At 38.4% G+C, this 21,817-nt stretch overlaps 2 long non-coding RNA genes across 2 annotated transcripts; both read left to right on the forward strand.

Moving 5' to 3' along the window:
- The first annotated feature begins 405 nt into the window (after positions 1 to 405).
- LOC120106302 lies at positions 406 to 20,406 on the forward strand. The gene is made up of 3 exons (XR_005508490.1): positions 406 to 690; positions 13,421 to 13,425; positions 20,394 to 20,406. It is a non-coding gene; the product is annotated as an uncharacterized LOC120106302 (long non-coding RNA).
- LOC120106301 lies at positions 1,191 to 1,588 on the forward strand. Its single transcript, XR_005508489.1, has 2 exons — positions 1,191 to 1,236; positions 1,344 to 1,588. It is a non-coding gene; the product is annotated as an uncharacterized LOC120106301 (long non-coding RNA).
- Positions 20,407 to 21,817: the final 1,411 nt, after the last annotated feature.

The raw sequence follows: 21,817 nt of genomic DNA on the forward strand, positions 1-21,817 counted from the left end.
AAAGTAACCCAACTAGAATGTTTAATAGACATCAAGTCATCAAATACTCTAATTCCAAGTATTAAGATAGTGACTTTGCAAATTATGACTTACAGTTTTCAATCATGAGATATTATGGATTGGCCCAAAGGTGCACCACTTTCAAATGATTGATTTGCTGAGTTAGGATAATTAATGAGTATCCTTGATTTAATAGGTATTGGATGCTCAAAGGCAACATACCTATTTGAATTTTGGACCTATATCATTAATTATTCCTAGGTGAATTGGGAATCACCATAATAGTAATTTAGTGTTTCATAATTACTACCTAAAGGTGTATTATGGTAATACTGTTTATGTTATTCATCATTATTGCTAACTCAAATTGTTAATGTTGTAAGCATTTTATTATTATTAATTTTCTTATTGCAGTATCTATTCCTATTTCGCTTCATTCGCAAGCTTCATCTGTTACGATCTTTAATGGAACTAATTTCTCAGAGTGGAATGAACAAGTCCAGTTTCACCTAGGTGTTCTGGATCTTGATTTAGCACTCCGATCTGAGAAACCGGCTGACATTACTGATTTGAGCAGCTCGGAAGAAAGGTCTTTTTATAAGACTTGGGAAAGATCGAACAGATTGAGCATTATGTTTATGCGGATGAGTATAGCGAATAATATCAAGTCAACGCTTCCTGAATGTGACAGTGCTCGAGCATTATTGAAAACTGTGGAAGAACATTTTCGATCTGCTGATAAGTCTCTGGCTGGGACATTAATGGCTAAGCTTACCACCATGAAATTTGATGGTACTTGTGGGATGCATGAGCATATCCTTGAAATAACAAATATAGCTGCTAAGCTGAAGGCTCTTGGGATGGATGTGAATGAATCCTTTTTAGTTCAATTTATTTTGAACTCCTTGGCTCCTCAATTTGGATCATTTCAAATTCACTATAACACTATTAAGGATAAGTGGAATGTGAATGAATTGACCAGTATGCTTGTTCAAGAGGAGACAAGACTTAAGCAACAAGGACATCATTCTGTCAATCTTGTAAGTCATGGAGCCAAGAAGAAATGGAAGAAGCCAAGAAAGGGCATGAAGAGTGGACCATCCAAGGGTAAAGAGCCTCATCATGATACCGAGGTTCATAAGAAGAAACAAAACAAAGATAGATGCCATTTTTGCAAGAAATTGTGACACTATTAGAAGGACTGCCATAAACGCAAGGCATGGTTTGAAAAGAAAGGTAAGCTTTTGGCTTATGTATATTTTGAATCAAACCTTACTGAAGTTCCTTCTAATACTTGGTGGTTTGACTCAGGTTCTAATGTTCATGTTTCAAATACGATGCAGGGATTCCTTACAACCCAGATGCAAGATCCAAATGAGAGTTTTATCGTTTTGGGGAATGGGGTTAGAGTTCCTGTAACAGCTGTTGGAACCTATCGTTTGCTTTTAAATACTGGTTGTCATTTAGATTTGCTTCAGACTCTTTATGTTCCTTCTATTTCTAGAAATTTAATTTCTGTTTCTAAACTTGATGTTGAAGGATATTTCTTTAAAATTGGGAATGGTAGTTTGCGTCTTTTCAAAGACAATGTCTTTTTTGGTTCTGGTGTTTTGTGTGATGGCTTATATAAAATAAATCTTGATAATCATTTTGCTGAAACTCTTATGACCTTGCATCGTAATATTGGAATTAAACGAAACATGATAAATGAAAGATCTTTTAACTTATGGCATAAAAGATTGGGTCATATATCCAAAGAAAGATTAGAGAGATTAATAAAGGATGGAATTTTGTCAAACTTAGACTTTACTGATCTCGGTATGTGTGTAGACTGCATTAAGGGAAAGCAAATCAAACACACAAAGAAAGTTGCCACAAGAAGTGAAGAACCTCTTGAAACTATTCATACAGACATTTGTGGGCCTTTTGACTTTCCATCATTTGGTGGAGAGAAGTATTTTATCACCTTTATTGATGATTTTTCACGTTATGGTTATGTCTATTTGTTGCATAAAAAATCTCAGGCAGTGGATGTCCTAGAGGTATACATTACTGAGGTTGAAAGACAATTCAATAGAAAGATGAAAATTGTTAGGTCTGATAGAGGTGGTGAATATTATGGTAGGTATGATGAAACAGGACAACACCCAGGCCCATTTGCTAAACTCTTAGAAAAGCATGGTATACGTGCCCAATACACTATGCCGGAAACGCCACAGCAGAATGGAGTAGTTGAAAGGCGTAATCGTACACTTATGGATATGGTTAAGAGTATGTTAAGTAATTTTCCGTTACCCATATCATTGTAGATGGAAGCCTTTAAGACCGCTGTATACATATTAAACCGGGTTCCTAGTAAGGCAGTTCCAAAAACTTTCTTTGAGTTATGGACAGGAAGAAAACCGAGTTTAAGACACCTGCATGTTTGGGGTTGTCCAGCGGAGGCCAGAATTTATAATCCACATGAAAAGAAATTGGATTTTAGAACGATTAGTGGATACTTTATAAGTTATCTCGAAAAATCCAAAGGGTATAGGATTTACTGTCCTAACCATAGTACAAGAATTATAGAGACCGGTAATGTCAAATTCATTGAGAATGGTGAAACCAGTGGGAGTGATAAACCACAAAATGTGAAAAATTCAAGAAGTTAGGGTGCAAGTCCCTTTACCCATGACTTCTAAGAAAATTATTGTTCTTACAGTTATCACACAGTTTAATAACAATGAACAACAAATTAATGATCAAACACTCCATAATAAAGTTATCACCACTGAACAAGTTGTAGAAGAACCACAAGGGATGACATTAAGGAGATCTCAAAGAGAAAGAAGATCTGCCATTCCAAATGATTATATGGTTTATCTACAAGAATTTGATTTTGATATAGGGACAAGAAAAGATCCGGTTTCTTTTAAACAAGCCATAGAAAGTATTGATTCTACTAAATGGACTGATGACATGAAAGTTGAGTTGAAATCAATGGATCAGAATGAAGTCTGGGATGTCGTTGATTTGCCCGAAGGTTGTAAAACAGTTGGGTGTAAGTGGATCTTTAAGACCAAGCTCGACTCAAAGGGTAATGTTGAACGACATAAAGCCAGACTAGTAGCCAAAGGTTTCATTCAGAAAGGAGGCATTGATTATAAAGAGATCTTTTCTCCTGTATCTAAAAAGGACTCATTTAGAATCATTATGGCTTTGGTTGCACATTATGATTTAGAGTTGCACCAAATGGATGTAAAAACTGCTTTTCTGAATGGAAGTTTAGATGAAGAAGTCTATATAATTCGATCGTAGATAAATAGATCCGTTTATCTCCACCCCATATTGCGATGGCTAAGGCTAATATGAGACTCTTTTTATGGACCAGCCCGAAGGTTTCCCATTAAAGGGAAAAGAACACATGGTTTGCAAATTAAAGAAGTCAATATATGGTCTTAAACAAGCTTCCCGACAATGGTATCGCAAGTTCAATGATACCATCACTTTCTTCGATTTTAAGGAAAACACTGTTGATCGGTGTATATACCTAAAGGTCAGTGGGAGCAAGTTTATCTTTTTGGTCCTATATGTTGATGACATATTGCTTGCCAGTAGTGATCTTGGCTTATTGTATGAAACTAAGGTTTTTCTCTCAAAGAACTTTGAAATGAAAGATATGAATGAGGCAACCTACGTGATAGGCATTGAAATATTTCGTGATCGATCACGTGGATTGTTAGGGTTGTCTCAAAAGGCATATATAGACAGAGTTCTAAAGAGATTTGGTATGGAGAACTATTCAGCCAGTATTGTTCCAATTCAGAAAGGGGATAAATTTAGTCTCATGCAATGCCCACAGAATGAATTGGAACATAAGCAGATGGAAAATATACCTTATGTTTCTGCAGTTGGTAGCTTGATGTATGCTCAGACTTGTACCAGACCAGACATCAGTTTTGCAGTTGGAATGCTAGGAAGATACCAAAGTAATCCAGGGATGGATCACTGGAAAGCTGCAAAGAAGGTGATGAGATACTTGCAAGGAACAAAGAATTACATGCTTACATATAGAAAGTCAGATAGCCTTGAGGTGATTGGCTATTCGGATTCAGACTTTGCTGGATGTGTGGATAGTAGAAAGTCAACGTTTGGCTATTTGTTCCTATTAGCTGGAGGAGCAATCTCATGGAAAAGTGCCAAACAGACAAGCACTGCTTCGTCCACCATGGAAGCAGAATTTGTGGCATGCTTTGAGGCCACGGTTCATAGTTTGTGGCTGTGTAACTTCATCTCGGGACTTGGATTGTCGACTCTATTGCCAGGCCGCTGAGAATCTTTTGTGACAATACCGCAGCCGTCCATTTCTCCAAAAACGACAAATATTCTAATGGTGCCAAGCACATTGAGCTTAAATATTTTGTTGTCAAGGAGGAAGTTCAAAAACAAAATGTGTCTATGGAAAATATGAGGACAGAGCTCATGATTGCCGATCCTTTGACAAAAGGTTTACAACCGAAGACTTTTAAAGAGCATGTTGAGAGAATGGGTCTTAGTTGTAATCCATGATATTAACTGAGAATTGTATTATGTTTATTTCTTTGACACTTAGATATAATTGATTATGTTTCTGATTTTTCTGTTCTTCAAATATATGTACATGTATGGGTTTGAATGTATGATTACAGGAATTGTCTCTGACAAAGACATAATGTTTGACCATTAAAGATACTTCTCATTTATGGACTGTGGTTAAATAATTTGCTAGTGTTGTAGTACTTGGAAGGAACTATGTCATTATGTTGATGTGGAACCGCTTTGACTCGCATTAATAAGTTGTTTAATTATGGTATTATGATGACCCAACTAACTGTGGATTAGAATGATGCGTGCCTAATGTTTATATCATTCTAACCAAAGTATGGTCATATGGGCCAAGTGGGAGAATGTTGGGTTTTGACCCACATGACCACAACGTGGTCAGTTACGAGGATTACCGTAACTGTCTCCTTGAGAAGTGGAAGCATAATATCCTTGATGGTAGGATATTCGAAGGGGTCTCACCCTCTGCCTGAAACGTGAACACAAAATCGGTCTCCATCACCGGGTGTTTGAACAGGGGCCAAGAGGGAGAAAACAAAAGAAGCTTTGATCGTTCAGCATACTCATGGATCCAGGTACGCCACCCTTCATGGTTGTTTTATGATCCTATTTACAGATGTTTTAACACTTTCAGGTTGCTGGCTTCGAGGAGCTCAAGGACGTACTTGAGGACGGGGCGGTTGGCGACGGGGAGCAACAACACCTTGGGGACCTCCTGCCATTAGAGAAGGACAAGGTTAATGGGGGAGGGGGGGGAGAGATTCGAAGGAGAGGGACCTTAGAGACGAAAGCGGCGAGCTTTTTGGAAGCGCCGCCAGGGAGCACGACGACTTGGAAATCCATCTGGTTTCACCGCCGATGAGGTAATCCTGGTTCGAGGGATCGCGCACCACGGCAACCGCGAAGGGTTGGGGCGGGGATGGGCTAAATTCTTGAATTGAAAAAGAGAAATAGTTGAGAGAGGTTTTGTCTAAGGGGAGTGTAGATCAAATGGTAGAGCGCTCCCTTTGCATGTGAGGCGAACAGGGTTCTATATTTTATTCTCTCTCTCGTTGGCTTCATGAGTAATAAGAAATTGCCAGATTATCGTGGTTTCAGATCATCTTCTATTTTCTACCTATTTTCCATGATTCTACCCATTTTCAGCATCACCCGCAGCAGTTCCACCGCCATGCTTGACCTGCACACCGTCTCCCTTACCTTGTTCTGCCTCTTAAAGAAGGCCTGGCCCCTTCCTCTTTTTTTCCAACAAAAGGAGGAAGAAGAAAAAAAAATCCTTATTTTCTTCGTGTGTGTGTGTGTGTGTGTGTGTATAAATATAATTTTCTCTCTCTCTCTCTCTCTCTCTCTCTTTTCTTTGTTCTCTCTTCTCTTTTTTCTTTTTTTTCTTTTTTGATAGACCCAGGAGGATCCTTCCCCTACAAGTTGGGTCAATCCGATAAAAGAGTCATAAACCTCTACTCGTTATACAATATACTTTGGTTTGAATCCTGCTTTATAATTACACCGATTAGATTACCAGATTGAACTGACCCACACCATTGTATACCTCTTTCTAGCTAAATCCATTGCCTTAATTTCCATGATAATATTCTCAAATTATTAGGTTCAATCTCATGTGGAAATTTTGGGATTAGTCATGGCTGAATTTTTGATAAAAATATATGCTCTAAAAGAGATCTTAGGCATCATTGGATTTGTTGTTTGATTCTATTTACAAAATAAGTAATGCTTCACATTTCCAAATTTATCGATAAATTAAAAATATCTAAATCAAATTATTTATAATCTATAAACTTGATGCCTAATATTTTATTATCAAATATACTTTTTATAAAATATTATATAATTCTTGATCGATTGTGTTGATTTTGGTGTGGCTTTCAACTTGGAATATAGAACATATTTTTGAATAAAAAAAGCTTTGATTGGAATTAAATTTAGACCCGCAACATGACAATGTATTAATATCTTATTAGTAAGGGTTATATACTGGTACATCGATATCTTACTAGTGATAGTTATACACCAGTACATCAATACCTTTATCAATGATGATTATGCGCTTATACATCGATATCCTTTCAGGGGAGGTGATGCACTGGTAGATCGATACACAAAAATCGGATATGCTGGTGAAAGTTTGAAAAAAAAAGAAAAAAGGAAGGAGAGAGAGATCAGTGCAACATTACATGGGGTGGCAGGGTTTTATATACGGAAAATTACTTTTCCATCCCTCTAAAGACCCCACTGTAACAGGAGGTCTCGGATGACCCAAAAAAAAAACTTCCGGTCCACCGCTTCATGGATCTTTAATTTTCGGTCCCTAAGTTATTGTTTCCTTTAAAATATAGTACTAAAGTGCCCCCAGGTTACTTAAGTACCCCCATGTTACCGGAAGCGGGAAAAAAATATCCTGCGTTCTGTTTTCTAACCGGAAGACACTCTGTTTTTGTCTACCGAAGATGCTCCCAAGTAAAAATTCCACTTGCAGCCCTTAAGCGTGGATGCCCCTGGTGATCCCACGGAAGATGTTTACCGAAGATAGCTTTGGAGGAAGATTTTGAAACGGAAAAAAAGGTGAAAAAAATAGGCCGCAACAGGGTATGCGTTTTGTCTCCGTTCTTCTCTGTTCTTCTCTGTTTTGTCTTTGCCAATGGAGATTGTTTGGTCTGGGAAGAGACAAGCACCCATTAGGAAGAGAGCATGTCGAGCCTTTGTGTTGACCTAAAAATGTTGAGACTCCCTCTTACTCTTTACCTGTTCCCTATTTAAGAGAATGCTGATAGTCCCCCTTTCTCTGTGTAGTGAGACTCTGCTCCACTATATTCCTAAGTCTGTTTGTAATTCGGAATTATCTGTTCATTGCCTCCTCTTTTTTCCATTGTCATGGCTTCAGAAGACACTGCTAGCTCTATTTTTATGGCCATTTGTTGTTATGGTAGCGAAGCTGTGATTATTTCCATCTCAAAGGACACAATTCTTGATCAAATTTTTAAGAAAATAGTTGAAAGGTGGAGACATTTATCTTCTACAATGATAGAAGTTAAGTTTTATATTCCAAACAAGTCTAGAATACTTGTTACGCTCATGAGCGATAAGGATGTTCGTAACATGCATCAAATACACATCAACTTAAATGCCAAGGTGATCGAGATGGTTATTACTCATTCTCCAACCTTGATCGAAGGTGCTGCTGTGGTAATTGAGAGGTATTCCATTTTTAAAATTTTGATTTGTGCAACGGACTTTAGTAAGTTTGCTAAAATAATGTTTATCCTATTGTATGAACAGTGGCTCATCCCATTGTCCTGAAATTAGTTCGAGAGGGAAAAATTTTTCGAAGGGTAGCTCAAGTAATTTTGGTCAAGCTATTGAAGAAACAAGAGCCGGAATTGAAGAGGAAGCAAGTCAAAAAAATTCGTTGGATGATTGGAAAAATAGTATAGAGGGTGTTGGTCAGGAGTTCATGAATGTGGAAACTCTACATGACACTATTCGCAACTATTGCATTGCAAATTATCGGGATTTTGTCTTCGTGAAGAACGATCGTGATCGAGTTACTATAGAATGTGTTTATGAAGGTTGCGAATTGCGTATCCATGCTTCTCGTCTTGGGAATGGTGAAAAGTTTGCAATTAAAAAATGAACTGTAACTACACATGTGGAGGAGGATTGCAAGTACAGTCTCATCCAAAGGCTTTCAAAACGTTGGGTTTCGAAAATTGTTAAAGATCAACTTCAAGATATGTCGTTATATAAGCCGAGTGATATTGTAAAGGATATTCGTCGACAATATGGTGTTGAATTGCCGTATCATCAAGCTTGGCGTGGTAAGGAGGTGGCTATGATGGATCTTTATGGTAATAGCCGGCTATCTTATGAACGAATTCGCTGGTATTGCGATGCCATTCTTCATACCAACCCCGACAGCATTGTAGAGTATGAAACAATTGAAGGTCAATTCAGACGTCTATTCATTTGTTTTCATGCTTCACTAATGGGTTTTATAAATGGATGTCGTCCTCTGATTTTTATGGATAGCACATTTATAAAGCATAAGGATGGAGGTATACTGCTTGGAGCCACTTCCAAAGATGGAAATGATGATATGTTTCCTATAGCTTATGGTGTTGTTGATACAGAAAGTGATGAAAATTGGGAATAGTTTTGCCGGTTTCTGAAAGAAGCTATTCATAGTTGTAGTGAGTATCGTGGTCAACAGTTCACGTTTATGACGGATTGACATCAGGGCATTATTAAATCCGTGCCGAAGTACTTTCCTGATTCTTACCACTCATATTGTATACGTCATGTGAAAGAAAACTTCAAGAATCAGGTTTGCATCGTCATATTATGTATAATTTAAACTACAAAGTATCTAAGTAATATAGCATGTGGTATATCTGATTTTAATTATTAATGCAGGTCCTTGTCCATTATCGTGCAGCTGAAAGAAAGAGGCTCATTGATTTACTAAATGCTGCTGCCTATACACCAAGGCTTAGTGTATTCCGAAAGCTAATTGCAAAGCTTACATCAGAAGCCCCTGGTGCTACCACCTTTCTCCTACATGCAAAGTCGGAGCATTGGGCGAATGCTGTATTTCCAGGTCCACGCTAGGGCATCATGACATCGAATGTGGCAGAGTCTTTTAATAGTTGGGTCATGGAGGCTCGTCATCTCCCTGTGCCTCAGATGGTTGACCATATAAGGATCCAAATAATGCAAATGATGCATGAACGGCGTAATCGAGGATATAGCATTCAATCTCAACTTTGTCCGGATGCTGAGAAAGTGTTGCATAAAAATGCTGAAGATGGTCGGAGATTAGCTGTATTTACGTCCAACATAATGATATATGACGTAAAGGATACGAACTACTCATGCAAAGTTGACCTGCAGATGTGTACCTGCTCTTGTGGTGAGTGGCGAATCTTCCGCATGCCATGTAAGCATGCTTGTGCATGCATCGAGAAGGCCGGCAGATCACTATACTAATTCACTGACAATTACTTCCAAGCTGAATTGTATAGAGTAACATATGCCGAAGCAATCAGTCCAAATCCTGACATGGAGAAGCCCCAAAGTGCCTCTGAAGAGATTCACATTCTACCCCCTATCAGAAAGACTTGTTCTGGCATGCCTAAAAAGAAGAGAAGACCTTCGCAAGTGGAGACAGTACGTGAAATGAGATGTGGATGATGCGGGAAGGTTGGGCACAATAGAAGGAGTTGTAATGAGGTCATCAACTAAAGAATATGGAGAATATGAAGAATGTATCGAGATACCTGCAATGTATTTTCATGTTAGTCATAGCATATTAACTGGGAATCTCTTGTATTGATGTTAATGAAGTGCAAACTGAATTGTATATGTTGATTTTTTGTCAGATTTTGATTTTTGTACTTCAAACCGGAATGCAGTTAAAAAATTGTTACAAACACGTAATGATACATAGTTAATCAACAGTTGGCACAGCATTCCACATCAGCTCTGACAATTACAATAGTTGAATTTGGCATGGAATATATATTAACACCTAAAATTCCGTTTCCTGGCTTCTCTTCGACTTTGCCTAACTGTTGAATTATCTGAGACTCTTAATGAGTCGACTCCGAAACTATTGGAGTCGACTCGAGCTGTCCAGATGTCGACTCGGTAGGAAAAGAGGTTGACACTTAGGCTTGGCTAAGTGATAAGTGCTAAATAATTATTGCATAAATTAATATCTTATTCATAACACTTATCATTATTTTAATTCACATATTTTGTAAATTCAACTAAAAGATGTGTTACCCTCATCATTATATTTTAATAAATTAATTCGAGTTAGATTTAATTATTTATTAATTGAGCCTAATGTATGCAGGTCGATTCGAACTCATTCGGAATAATTCCTGAACCCAAATCCCATGAACCCACGGATTAGATCATCTCCCGGAAGTCTTTCTTCCCGTTTACGTGCACCCCAATTCCGAGCATCACCCACGTCATCCCATCCTAGCCTTCCTTCCTTTTCTTCACACATCCAGCCATCAGCACATCACACGTGGATCCTGATTTCTTCTCCCGTTCGAATCAAGCCACATTCCTTCCGTCCGAATGAACCCAGCGTCCCCGTTTGCGTATGATCCTCCGCGTGTCCGAGTATCTCGTGGCCAACCCGGATAAACTTCCGGATTACGCTCCACATCACAGCCGAGTCCCAAGCTTCATATTTCGATCAGCTCCCCAGCATCCCACTCATTCCTCCAAACGTCTTTCTTCTCATCTTTATCTTTCGATCAACTCCCCTGTTCCAGCTTGCAACCTTATCCACAAACATGAATTAATCCCACGAACCGAATCCAAGAACAACCCAAGCTTTCTTCCGTTCACAAAGATCAACTCCCAGCAAATCTAAATCCCAGCCTTCACGGAAAAAAAGAAAAGAGTGGCTCACGGATTTCCTTTTCCGTGAGTTCATCCCAGTTCCCCTTCTTCATCCAAATCTCCCTCCAGCTTCCGATCTCTTCTTCCTTTGGAACAGAGCATCAGCCGTTCACAACAACCACGGTTTTTCCCTGTGTTTAAACAGATCCCATCTTCTCCGTGATCTTCTTCTCCCGGATAAGCTCCAATCCAGCATTCAGCCGTATCCTTCTTCCTCCTCGTCTCCTCCGTGTCCGTCCCAGCTCACCATGTTCGTGATCCATCCTTATCCCGTATCCAGCTTAATTCCCATGCTTCCCGCATCCGCATCCCACGTTCGGCCGTCCACATTAGCTCTCAGCTTCATGGATCGTATTCCATCTCTCAACCGGATCCCCAACTTCTTCCCAGCCGAAGGATTCTTCCGCAGTCCAAAGATCTCCTCCTAGCCGCATCTTAGCCGGATCAGCTTCATCCGCAAGCGATCTACCGCATTCCCTTCCTCTTCCTCCGAGATTCTATCAACGCCCACATCAGCAGCATCCCCAAACTCCCTCCGGATCACTCCACAAACGGAATCCCCTGTTTCGAGATCACATCCATTCCAAATCCCTTGCATCTCAGCTCGCGATTCATCACTTCCTCCCAACTGTTCTCTCCTCCCACAAAATCCCAGCAACCCCACGTATCTTCTCCGCATCAGGATCAGTTCGTTCCCAGCCGGATCAGCTCCATCCAGCCGCTTTCATCCTTATCCTTTACTCAGAACAGAGGAGGAGAGGGGGAGGTATGCAATCTATAAAAGGCTCGACATGAAACCAAAGAGGGCATTCTTCAACTTCGGTTCGGTTCCAACTCTTCTCTCAGGCCAAATCCCACGGGAAGAAGAAGAAACAGAGGAGGGAGAAGAGTTTCTTGAGTATTTCGGGAATGATTTCCCTACGGAAAAGATGATGATGTGCTGAGAGGGAGCCGACGGGAGGAAGGAGGAAGGAGCCAATCATCATGAAGTTCCCCTGCAGTGCAGCTGTTCAACTCTTCATGAAAGGCTAATCTCTTCACTGGGGCTGGATGCAACCCTAACAAAGGGATAAGGATTTTATATTTTTTGATTTCTATTCTTGGAGTTGTATAAACTTTATATTATTTTTAATGGATATCTTCTTTTATCTCATATTTAATTTCTATGATTTTAAATATGACATTTATACAACTGTTCTTCATGATCACTAAGTTAATAGAAGATCACCCATGCTTAGGGAAGATGCAGTATCCTGCCACATTAGTTTAGGGTAGACATTTCATGGCCAACCGAAGATGGATGTTCCTAAATTACTTTTGTGAGATTTTTATTTGAATGTTTATTAGGCTTGTAGTCAATTTGCATGTTAATCCAAGAATAAATTAAAATATAATTAACCCTTGTTCTGATGTTAGTGGTGAATTCCTTGCCCTAGGTTCCCCCAAACTGATATCATTTTAATTGCATTTCTTATTAAAATTGCTTAGTTTAATAGTCTTCACAAATTTTCTTTTTCAAATATTTTTAAGAAAACAACTGTACCTCAATTCCTGTGGATCGATATCCGTAATCACTATCCTACCAGATACGTGCTATTGCGTGGTCTTTAAAATTGACTATCAATTTTTGGCGCCGTTGCCGGGGATTGCTAGCATAGTTGTTTTTCTTTTCATAAAAAAAACTTTCAAAATATATATATATATTTAAAATAAATAAAAATATTTTCTATTTTTGTTACTTTTCTTATCTCCTTTTTCTCTCTTACTAATTGTTGATTTTTCTTTTGGTATTATTTGATCAGGAATCGAAGAGGAAATTTGGGACGATCAAAAGGGAACTACTGGAAAAAGAATGTTGTAGAGGTTTGCTTTAAAAAAAAAAATTGCTGGGGAAATTCCCTTTGGTAACCTCTAAACCTTTCTTATTTAAATTGATTCCCAGTTTGCTTGAAATTTGTGGTGATTATTTGATTTTAAATTTAGTAAAAGTGTGAATGCATGCTTGATACACATACACCAATTAATCCGCACATAGTAAGGGCAGTCACCCCAACAAGATAAGAACTGGATTTCATCACCAGATTCTTGCCCAAATTAGGTGAACCAATTCGCACATAGCTATCACTTTAATTAAAATCAATTAGACGTTGGCTCCTAGGGACATTCGAGCTCAATAGGACGAAGATCACCGAAAGTTGCACCAATTTCGCTCTGTGGCTCAGTTGATGTCTAGGCAAGCTTTGTCCCAAGGGAGATAGTTCATCTGTTTGAGGCAAGTGGTTTTTAAGTGGGACCTTTGCAACGCATCGTGACCCCCCCCCCACTTACTTGGGAGCTTACCTGGTCAACTCAGTTCATTAGACCGGATTGGAGGCTTAGGTGCCCTCTTCAAACCAGTTAGGAGCTGTCTAGTGATTTTAGGGCAAATACAAGGATTTGATGTGTTATTCTTTTAATGTGATGACCCAAAGATTGATTTTAAAGATTGATTTTGATGATTACAAAACCTTGAAGTATAAATACTAACGTTTGTGTTGCAAGGAGAAAGATAGTTATTTTGCAAGGAATATAGCAAGTTGGAAGAACACAAGAAGGCCTCCAAAGCTCTCAAGAAAAGTTGGAAGAAAGCTACAATTTATTGACCCAAGTTTCAAGTTCAAAGGACTCAAGTTGGAAGAGCAAATTCAAAGAAAAATCCAAAAGAATAGTCCCTCGAGTCGACTCCTGGATAGTACGAGTCGACTCCAGGGAGTAACAAGGCAGAAACACAGAGAAGCTATTTTGGACCCTGAGAGCCGAGTCGACTCCTGAGGAACTCGAGTCGACTCCGATGGTTGGCAGGTCGACTCCAAAGGAAGTTAGAGTCGACTCCCAGAGGAAAACAAGCAAAAAGTCAGAGAGCCAATTTCAGACACTGAGAGCCGAGTCGACTCCCGCAAAATCCGAGTCGACTCCGAGGCAGCGCAACCCCAAAGACAGAAGACGGCATTTTCGTCCCTGAGAGGCGAGTCGACTCCAAGACAGTTCGAGTCGACTCCAAGGCAGCGCGACCCCAAAAGACAGAAGACTGTTTTTTGGATACTGAGGGCCGAGTCGACTCCGAGACAGTTCGAGTCGACTCCGAGACAGCACGAGCCAAAAGACAGAAGCTCGGGAGTTCGGACTCTGAGCACCGAGTCGACTCCCAGAATTTTCGAGTCGACTCGAGTAAGCAAAGTTGAAAAATGCATCCATGGATTCCTTGGGATGAGCCGACTCCAAAAGTGCAAGGTCAGCTCCAGATTTTGGCGAGTCGACTCCGGGTTAAGTCGAGTCGACTCCCAGTCGAGAAGACCACTTTAATTCAAATCTGGAACAGTTGCCGAGCCGACTCCAGAAAAGCATGAGTCGACTCCTGCTACAGTCGAGTCGACTCCAGATCGCGCGAGTCGACTCCGATCCCAACGGGAACTTTGTCGGGAGTTGCAGACTGTGGACAACGGCTCTATTTTTGTCTCTAACGGCTAGATTTCTGGTTCCACGACATGTAAAGCTATAAAATCAAGAGGAGAGCTAGGAGAGACGGTATGGAAGTAGGAGAGAACATTTAGGGAAGAGATTTCAAAGAGATTACAAGGGAAATCTCCCATAAGCACAAAAGGGCCATCCAAAGCGAAACAGAGAGAAGAAGAGCATCCAAGTGAATCCCAAAGCTTTCTCTCCATCCGTGTGCTGCCTCGGTGATCCTCTACTTCGTGCCAAATCAGAAGAGGGTCAAGTAAAGAAGAAGCCGAGCTCCTTCATCTTCAAAAACTCGTTTAAGGGCTTCTCTTTACTCTATTTGTTCATATTGTTATATTTGCTTGTTTAAGAAGCTTTGATTTGTTTTAAACCTTTGTTTTAATATCTTGTAACTTGATTCAATCAAGGGATTGAATCAAGGGGTTAAGGTTTGTTGGTGAGCCAAAGGGGAAAACCAACGGTGTAGGTTGTGGTTGGTGAGCCTTTGGGAAAACCAACTGGGTTGATTGTGAACCCGAAAAACATCGTTGTAAGGTTGTGGTTGGTGAGCCTTTGGGAAAACCAACTGGGTTGGATTGGTGAGCCCGTGAAAACAATCGGTAGGTTCTAGTCGTGAGCCTGTGAAAACCGACCGAGTTCCGGTTGTGCGCTCGTAAAACAACAAGTTGGGTTGTGAGCTTGTAAAACAACCGGCTGTAATCTGTAGGATTATAGTGAAATTCCCAAGAGGTCTTGGGGAGTGGATGTAGGTGCTGGGGTGCACCGAACCACTATATGTTTGTGTGTTTGTGATGCTTTTGTCATTGTCTATCTTACTCACTTACTTACCTAGATAAATTGCCTGCTTAACTCTTATCCCGCGCATCCTTTAGTTGCAAGCATATTCAATTTACTTAATCAAGTCTCATTCGATAAATCAACGTATTGCTAAGTTTAAATTCCACTGTGCAACTATACAACTTAGCATAATTAATTGAAAAGTGTTAGAAGTAGCTTAAAAGTTTTAAAAGACCCAATTCACCCCCCCTCTTGGGTTGTATCTACTGGGCAACAAGTGGTAATCAGAGCAGGTGCTCAAATATTATTTGTAGTCTTAACCGACTAGAGCCAAAGGATCATGACAACCCCACATAACGTATTACTTGCTGAGGGACTTTCCACAAACAGACCTCCACTGTTTGATGGATCTAACTATATTCAATGGAAAGCTAGAATGAAAATCTTTACTCAATCACAAAACTATGAGTTATGAATGTCATAACAAATGGCCTACACACACCCACGAAATTAATTGAAAGTATGTTCGATAAAAATTTGGCTGAACTAAATGCTAAGGCTATGAACCTTCTCTACTGTGCATTTAATAAAAATATTTTCAACCAAATTTGTATATGTTCATCTGCCAAACAAATATGGGATACTCTTGAAGCAACTTATGATATTTCCGAAGAACCCCATGTTAGTTTACTTGAGGATAATTGTAAGACTAACATTGAGCATGCAGGAAACACTCTAAATCAGGAAGAAAGATTCAAAAGCTTCCTAAAGACAAAGAAGAAGAGGAAGCTAGAAGAAAGGAAGAAAGAGATAAAAAGGAAGAAAGCCTTGACTAAGAAGAGTCAAGCAAGAAATTAAAAGTTAGGAGCAACAATGATGATATTAGCTCCAAGGAACTACAAGAGGTAACTAACTCGTGCTTTATGGCACAAGAAGACAAGGTAAAATCTGAATCTACTCTTACCTCAAATGATTTTCAAGAAGAATTCTCTTATGATGAATTATTAAATGCTTTTCATGATTTGTATGGTGAATGTAGAAAATTAGCTGTGAAGAATAAAAATCTAAGAAACTAAATCTGAAAATTTCAAAAGAAAGAAATTCTAATGATGAAATACAAGATAAACTAAATTCTGAAAATGAAATTTTAAGGTTAAATTCAGAAACAATTAATTCAGAAAAATCAGAATTTATTTAAAGAAAATCAAAACTTAAGTAAAGAAATTAACCAATTGAAGTCTTTTATACAAATTTTACTGTAAGTTTAGAAAGATTAAAAAAAGATTGTTTGAAAGCCAACAATGCAGATTTTAATAATCAAAATTTGGCTAACTCCTTCATCTTAGCAATGAATCCCTAAAGAAAAAGGTTATCAATTCACCAAGCAAACCATTAAATAAGATAACTATTTCAAACATGAAAAGAATGGGCATAACAACTTTACCTATCGTTCTAACATAATTAAAATCAAGTAGTAAAGTTATTACAATTAAACAAATTTGGGTTCCAAAAGGAACTATATGTCCTAACTCTCAAAGAACCCAAGGCCAAGCTTGGTACCTCAAAATGACAATATGAGATGTATGATTAAGGTTGCCAAGATACCCATGAAAACATATAGAACTTTCATACAAATGGGTGCCAGACACACATTAAAGCCTGAAACTTAAAATACACTTATGAAAAGTAATTAAAAAATTAATAATAATGAAATCAGTACTCTTGCATCTCATCATTACTTTTGCTTTAGTATTTGATTAAAATATGAATTGCAAGTATTGATCAATTTTGTGATATAGAAAATACTTTTGAAAATATTATCAAATCACTTCATTTTATAGTATGATTTACTCACTATTGGATAAGTTGTTAAGAATAACTCTATGAATTCTCTATATGCTTGATTGAGAGTTTTTATCCATGGCATTATTGTTTATCGATCATAGATATGAAAATGTGCACTTGGTATGCCTTTGAATATATGCACTATGAATACCAAGATTAAAGAACCATCTTTGGGATATAAAATCAACTCATGCTAGTATGTACTTAATCTCAAAAGACCTTGCCATTGGCTTACTTAGAGTATCTTCTGAAAGGTCAAAGTTTACTATGCATGTTAACTAAGGAAACAAACAAAAATCAATTTCTAAATCTAAAGTTGTTGTTTCCAACACTAAGTTTTCAAAAGCTTACATTGGTTTTGTTCTTGGCACTTACATTGAAATATTTTCTGCATTGGCACAAACTCACAAAAAGGAATCAAATGAAAAAGATTTGCAAACTATGAATCATGGCATAGTGTTGAAAACCAATTTGTATTAAGTTGTGCACAGAAGATAATATTGAATGCAATTGCTTCTGCACCAAGAACACCATAAGTTAAAATAGGATCAATAGAATTCTTGAAGAAATGAAGAAGGCAATGTTGTATGATAGTCTGATTAAAAGCTATCATCATTGCTTGTCATATATATGGTATCTATTAGGTCTATTATTGATGAAAACTCCATTTGATCTTCTGAAAAATAGAAAATGATCTATTGCATATCTTTCATATTTTTCAGTAACTTATGATATGCTTGATATGGTTTTTGAAAATAATGCCAAATCTGATACAGATATTTTATCTTTGATATCATTCATCAAGCAATGCATATAGAACATTCATGAAAAGATTCTAGTTGTAGAAATATGAATTCATTTTATTCTCTATGAGACTAATGATTTATTATCAAGATACTAAAATTAGATTATATATGTATATGGTTAATCTTTTACATATAACAATCTGAAAACTTGTTAATAATAGAACCAAATTGAGTTTTTCAGAAATGCACTCAATAAAGAAAAATTGATAACTACTAAAAGACTAAATCAAGAAAAGATGAAATAGATCTTGATGAAATTCTTGCATGATTAGAAGTAAAGATCACCATTATCATCTGCTTGCTTATGAGCTTTATATTCTGTCAAATGAATGTGTAGAATACACTCCTATGTGGTTATTTCATTAAAAAGGGATCTATGTAAAATAACCACCTTATTTGAAAACACTCATTACAAATATGATAAAGCAATTTGTGATTTGGAACAAGCATCAAAAGCATGATAGAATAATTATTTAATAGACCAGACTGTGTGATCATTATGTGCCCTTGTGCAAGACTTCAATCTAACTCTAATGAATCATAATTTATTGATAACAATGAATCATAATCTGAAATTTTGATAGAAACAATTGTTTAAGGCAATTTGATCAAAACTTAGCTAGCATGCCTTATTGATAATTAATCTTAAGCAAATAGAATCTAAGCTAAAATTGATGTTGAAAATAAGAAATTAATTTGACCTTGATGATCTTCCTATTGCTTCACATGCTTGTCCCTTGAACAGTCTTGGTTAATGAAACTATCTCTTTAGTACAAGTGACATATGTTTGCTTATATTTAGGCAATCTCTTGAGTAAAGTGACTCAACATTTAATAATTATCATATCTAGGTTGAGTTCCTAGTTAAGAAACATATGTTATATGAATGTTTTGTATCTTGAAGAAACTAATGACTTTCTTTCAAGAAAGAAAAGAATTTTGTTAATAATGCAGGATCCTTGAGCAAGAAAATGAGAGATTTCAACTTGAAGGATATCTCCATGTAAGATACAATAAACATTCTCATGCAAACAAGAGAGAGGACCTTCTTCAGCCAAAAGTTCATATATAAGAAATCTAGTAGGTATTTGACTGAAGAATGCAGAATGGATTGGTAATTCTAGATACCTCTCTCATAAATTAAATTGAGCAAAGTCAATAACTTAAATCTTAAGTATGGCATGGTTAAAATCTTTAATTATTAATTTCTTGATATCATGTCTATATATACTGTATTCATTGACTTATGCTTTTCAGAAATTGGATTCATGGTTTGCTCAAATTAAAATGCACCTATGCCTATATCATAACCATGAAATACACAAGTATATGCTTAAATTTTGATGTAAAAATAACTTGTGAAAAGTTATGAATTCCTTGAGCACAATGAAAATATTGTTTGCATGATATACATCTATATGAACCATAAGATTATTTCTTTATTCTGCTCTTTCATATAAATTACTTGAGAATAACAAAAAGAGAGAGAGATAAAGAAAAGAAAATGAATATTATTCAAGAGATGTAAAATCTAAGCAAAGGCAAATACTCCAATCTTAAGGAAAAGAAAAACAAGCATAATATATTCAGCACTTTGGAAGGGATAAAATCTGTAATTAATTACACTTAAACAAGAAAAGTTTGAAGTGAACATTTGAACCCTTCTATACTGCTCATCATAGGGATGGTGCCAATGGGAGGCTAGTGGTAGTACCCGGCACTATTTGACCCAACTATTCGGTGTAGGGCATATTAGGGACGGCACAAGAGGGAGGCTAGTGGTAGTACCTCATGCCCCTTCCAATTCCACCGGATAGGGAGCAAATAGAGAATAGAGCATAAGAAAGTAAAAATGAATGACAAAGTAAATGAAAGTATATAAGAAGCATCAAGTCAAGCTTTAATCACTTGGAAACACACCTTAAGGATGAAATCAATGCAAGATTATATTTGAATAGGGGGAGTTTATTTGAAAAAGAATTGATTTTGATCCTTGACATGCTTATTCTTAATATTTTAATGCATGACTTAACACGTAATATGTTTTGCATGTGGCATGATGCTTTAAATTACGGACTCTCAATATTGTGTAATGCTCCATGCTTGGATAATTTGATTGAATATTTGAAGTACTATTTTTTTTAAGTAATATTAAAAAAGAAATTTCAGTTTTGTCATTCACGTTTATCTTTGAAAGTTAAATATGTTGTCGGCGCCCCACGCCGGAACCCACTCACACCAGCGCCGCCACCGACGTCGGACAAGCAAGAGAGATACAAACGGATAAGCACTCTCTCGCTCCCTCGACTCCGGACTCAAGGATCACCTCTTCGCTCCGCCTACGAAGGGCAAAAGATTACCCCGTGGTATCAGTAGGGTAAAACACTTGAGCACCGCAACGGATTATCAAAGATCAAAGGAAGAAGAAGGAAGAAAATAGCAAAGCAAACACAAAGATGTAACGAGGTTCGGCTACAAATAGCCTACGTCCTCCACCGCTCCAAATTTCAATAAGGATGAACTGATTACAGAGATAGCACACACCCGAACGATCACAAGCGATCGATCTACAAGAGATTCACACAGAATTCCCTTTGCACAAGAAGTAGGATCCCAATCCTCTTCTTCTCTAGAACCCTAGCCTCACAAACAAGAAGTATCTCTCAAATATACGGCCAATCCCTCTAACCCTAGGACTCTCATGAGTCCTATATATAGTCTCAAGACCTTCAGATGATCATAGCCGTCAAAAACGCCAACAAAAACACCAAAAGAAACTCCATCCGTATGATTTCCCGCGAGCCCGAGTCGACTCGGCTGAAGTCCGAGTCGACTCTGGCACGTCTGAACAACTTCCAGTTTAACTGGCACGATCTCGAGTCGACTCCACTGTATCTCGAGTCGACTCGACGATGCTCCGAGTCGACTCGACTGTAGTTCGAGTCGACTCTGACAGTCCAGACAGAAACATGGTTTTTGCGGCTTTCTCCTCTCGGGTCGACTCGACAGACCTCGAGTCGACTCGACTGTTCCCGAGTCGACTCGACTGTAGCTCGAGTCGACTCCGACAGTCCACCAGACGGAACTATTCAGAATTGATTCTCCTTCAATTCTCTTCATCACTAAAGGTCTCCACATACCCCAACAATCTCCCACTTGGAGACCTTGGGTATATTCTCTTGTTACTTGGTTCTCCTCTGTGCTCCCACTGAAACTGGATCATCCTAGTGAAATCGGTACGATGCCTCCTCAACGTCTTCAAGCATGAAGACCAGCAGAAGCTGAACAGCTCCTCAGCTTCTCCACCGTGACGACCTTCGTCAACATATCTGCAGGATTCTGACTTGTATGAATTTTCTCCAACTTGACGAGTCCCTGCTCGAGCAATGACCTCACGAAGTGGTACCGTATGTCAATATGCTTCGTCCTTGAATGAAAAGCTGAATTCTTCGCCAGATGAATTGCACTTTGACTGTCTGAATATAACATGCAATCCTTCTGTTCCTTCCCAAGCTCTTTCATCAAGCCTTGAAGCCATATTAGTTCCTTGCACGCCTCTGTGGCTGCCACATACTCCGCCTCCGTAGTCGACAATGCAACAACTGGTTGCAACCTGGAAATCCAACTGACGGCTCCACTGCCCAAGGTGAACAAGTACCCTGTCGTGCTTCTCCTGCCGTCCAAGTCTCCTGCCATGTCTGAGTCCACATAGCCCTGTAACCGGATCTCAGAACCTCCATAGCACAATGACATGTGCTCAGTGCCTTTCAGATACCTCAGTATCCATTTGACCGCGCGCCAATGCTCCAAGCCTGGGCAACTCATGAAGCGACTCACAACTCCCACTGCTTGAGCAATGTCTGGTCTCG

Source organism: Phoenix dactylifera, unplaced genomic scaffold (genome assembly GCF_009389715.1).
Source record: "Phoenix dactylifera cultivar Barhee BC4 unplaced genomic scaffold, palm_55x_up_171113_PBpolish2nd_filt_p 000522F, whole genome shotgun sequence".
Classification (NCBI taxonomy): Eukaryota; Viridiplantae; Streptophyta; class Magnoliopsida; order Arecales; family Arecaceae; genus Phoenix; species Phoenix dactylifera.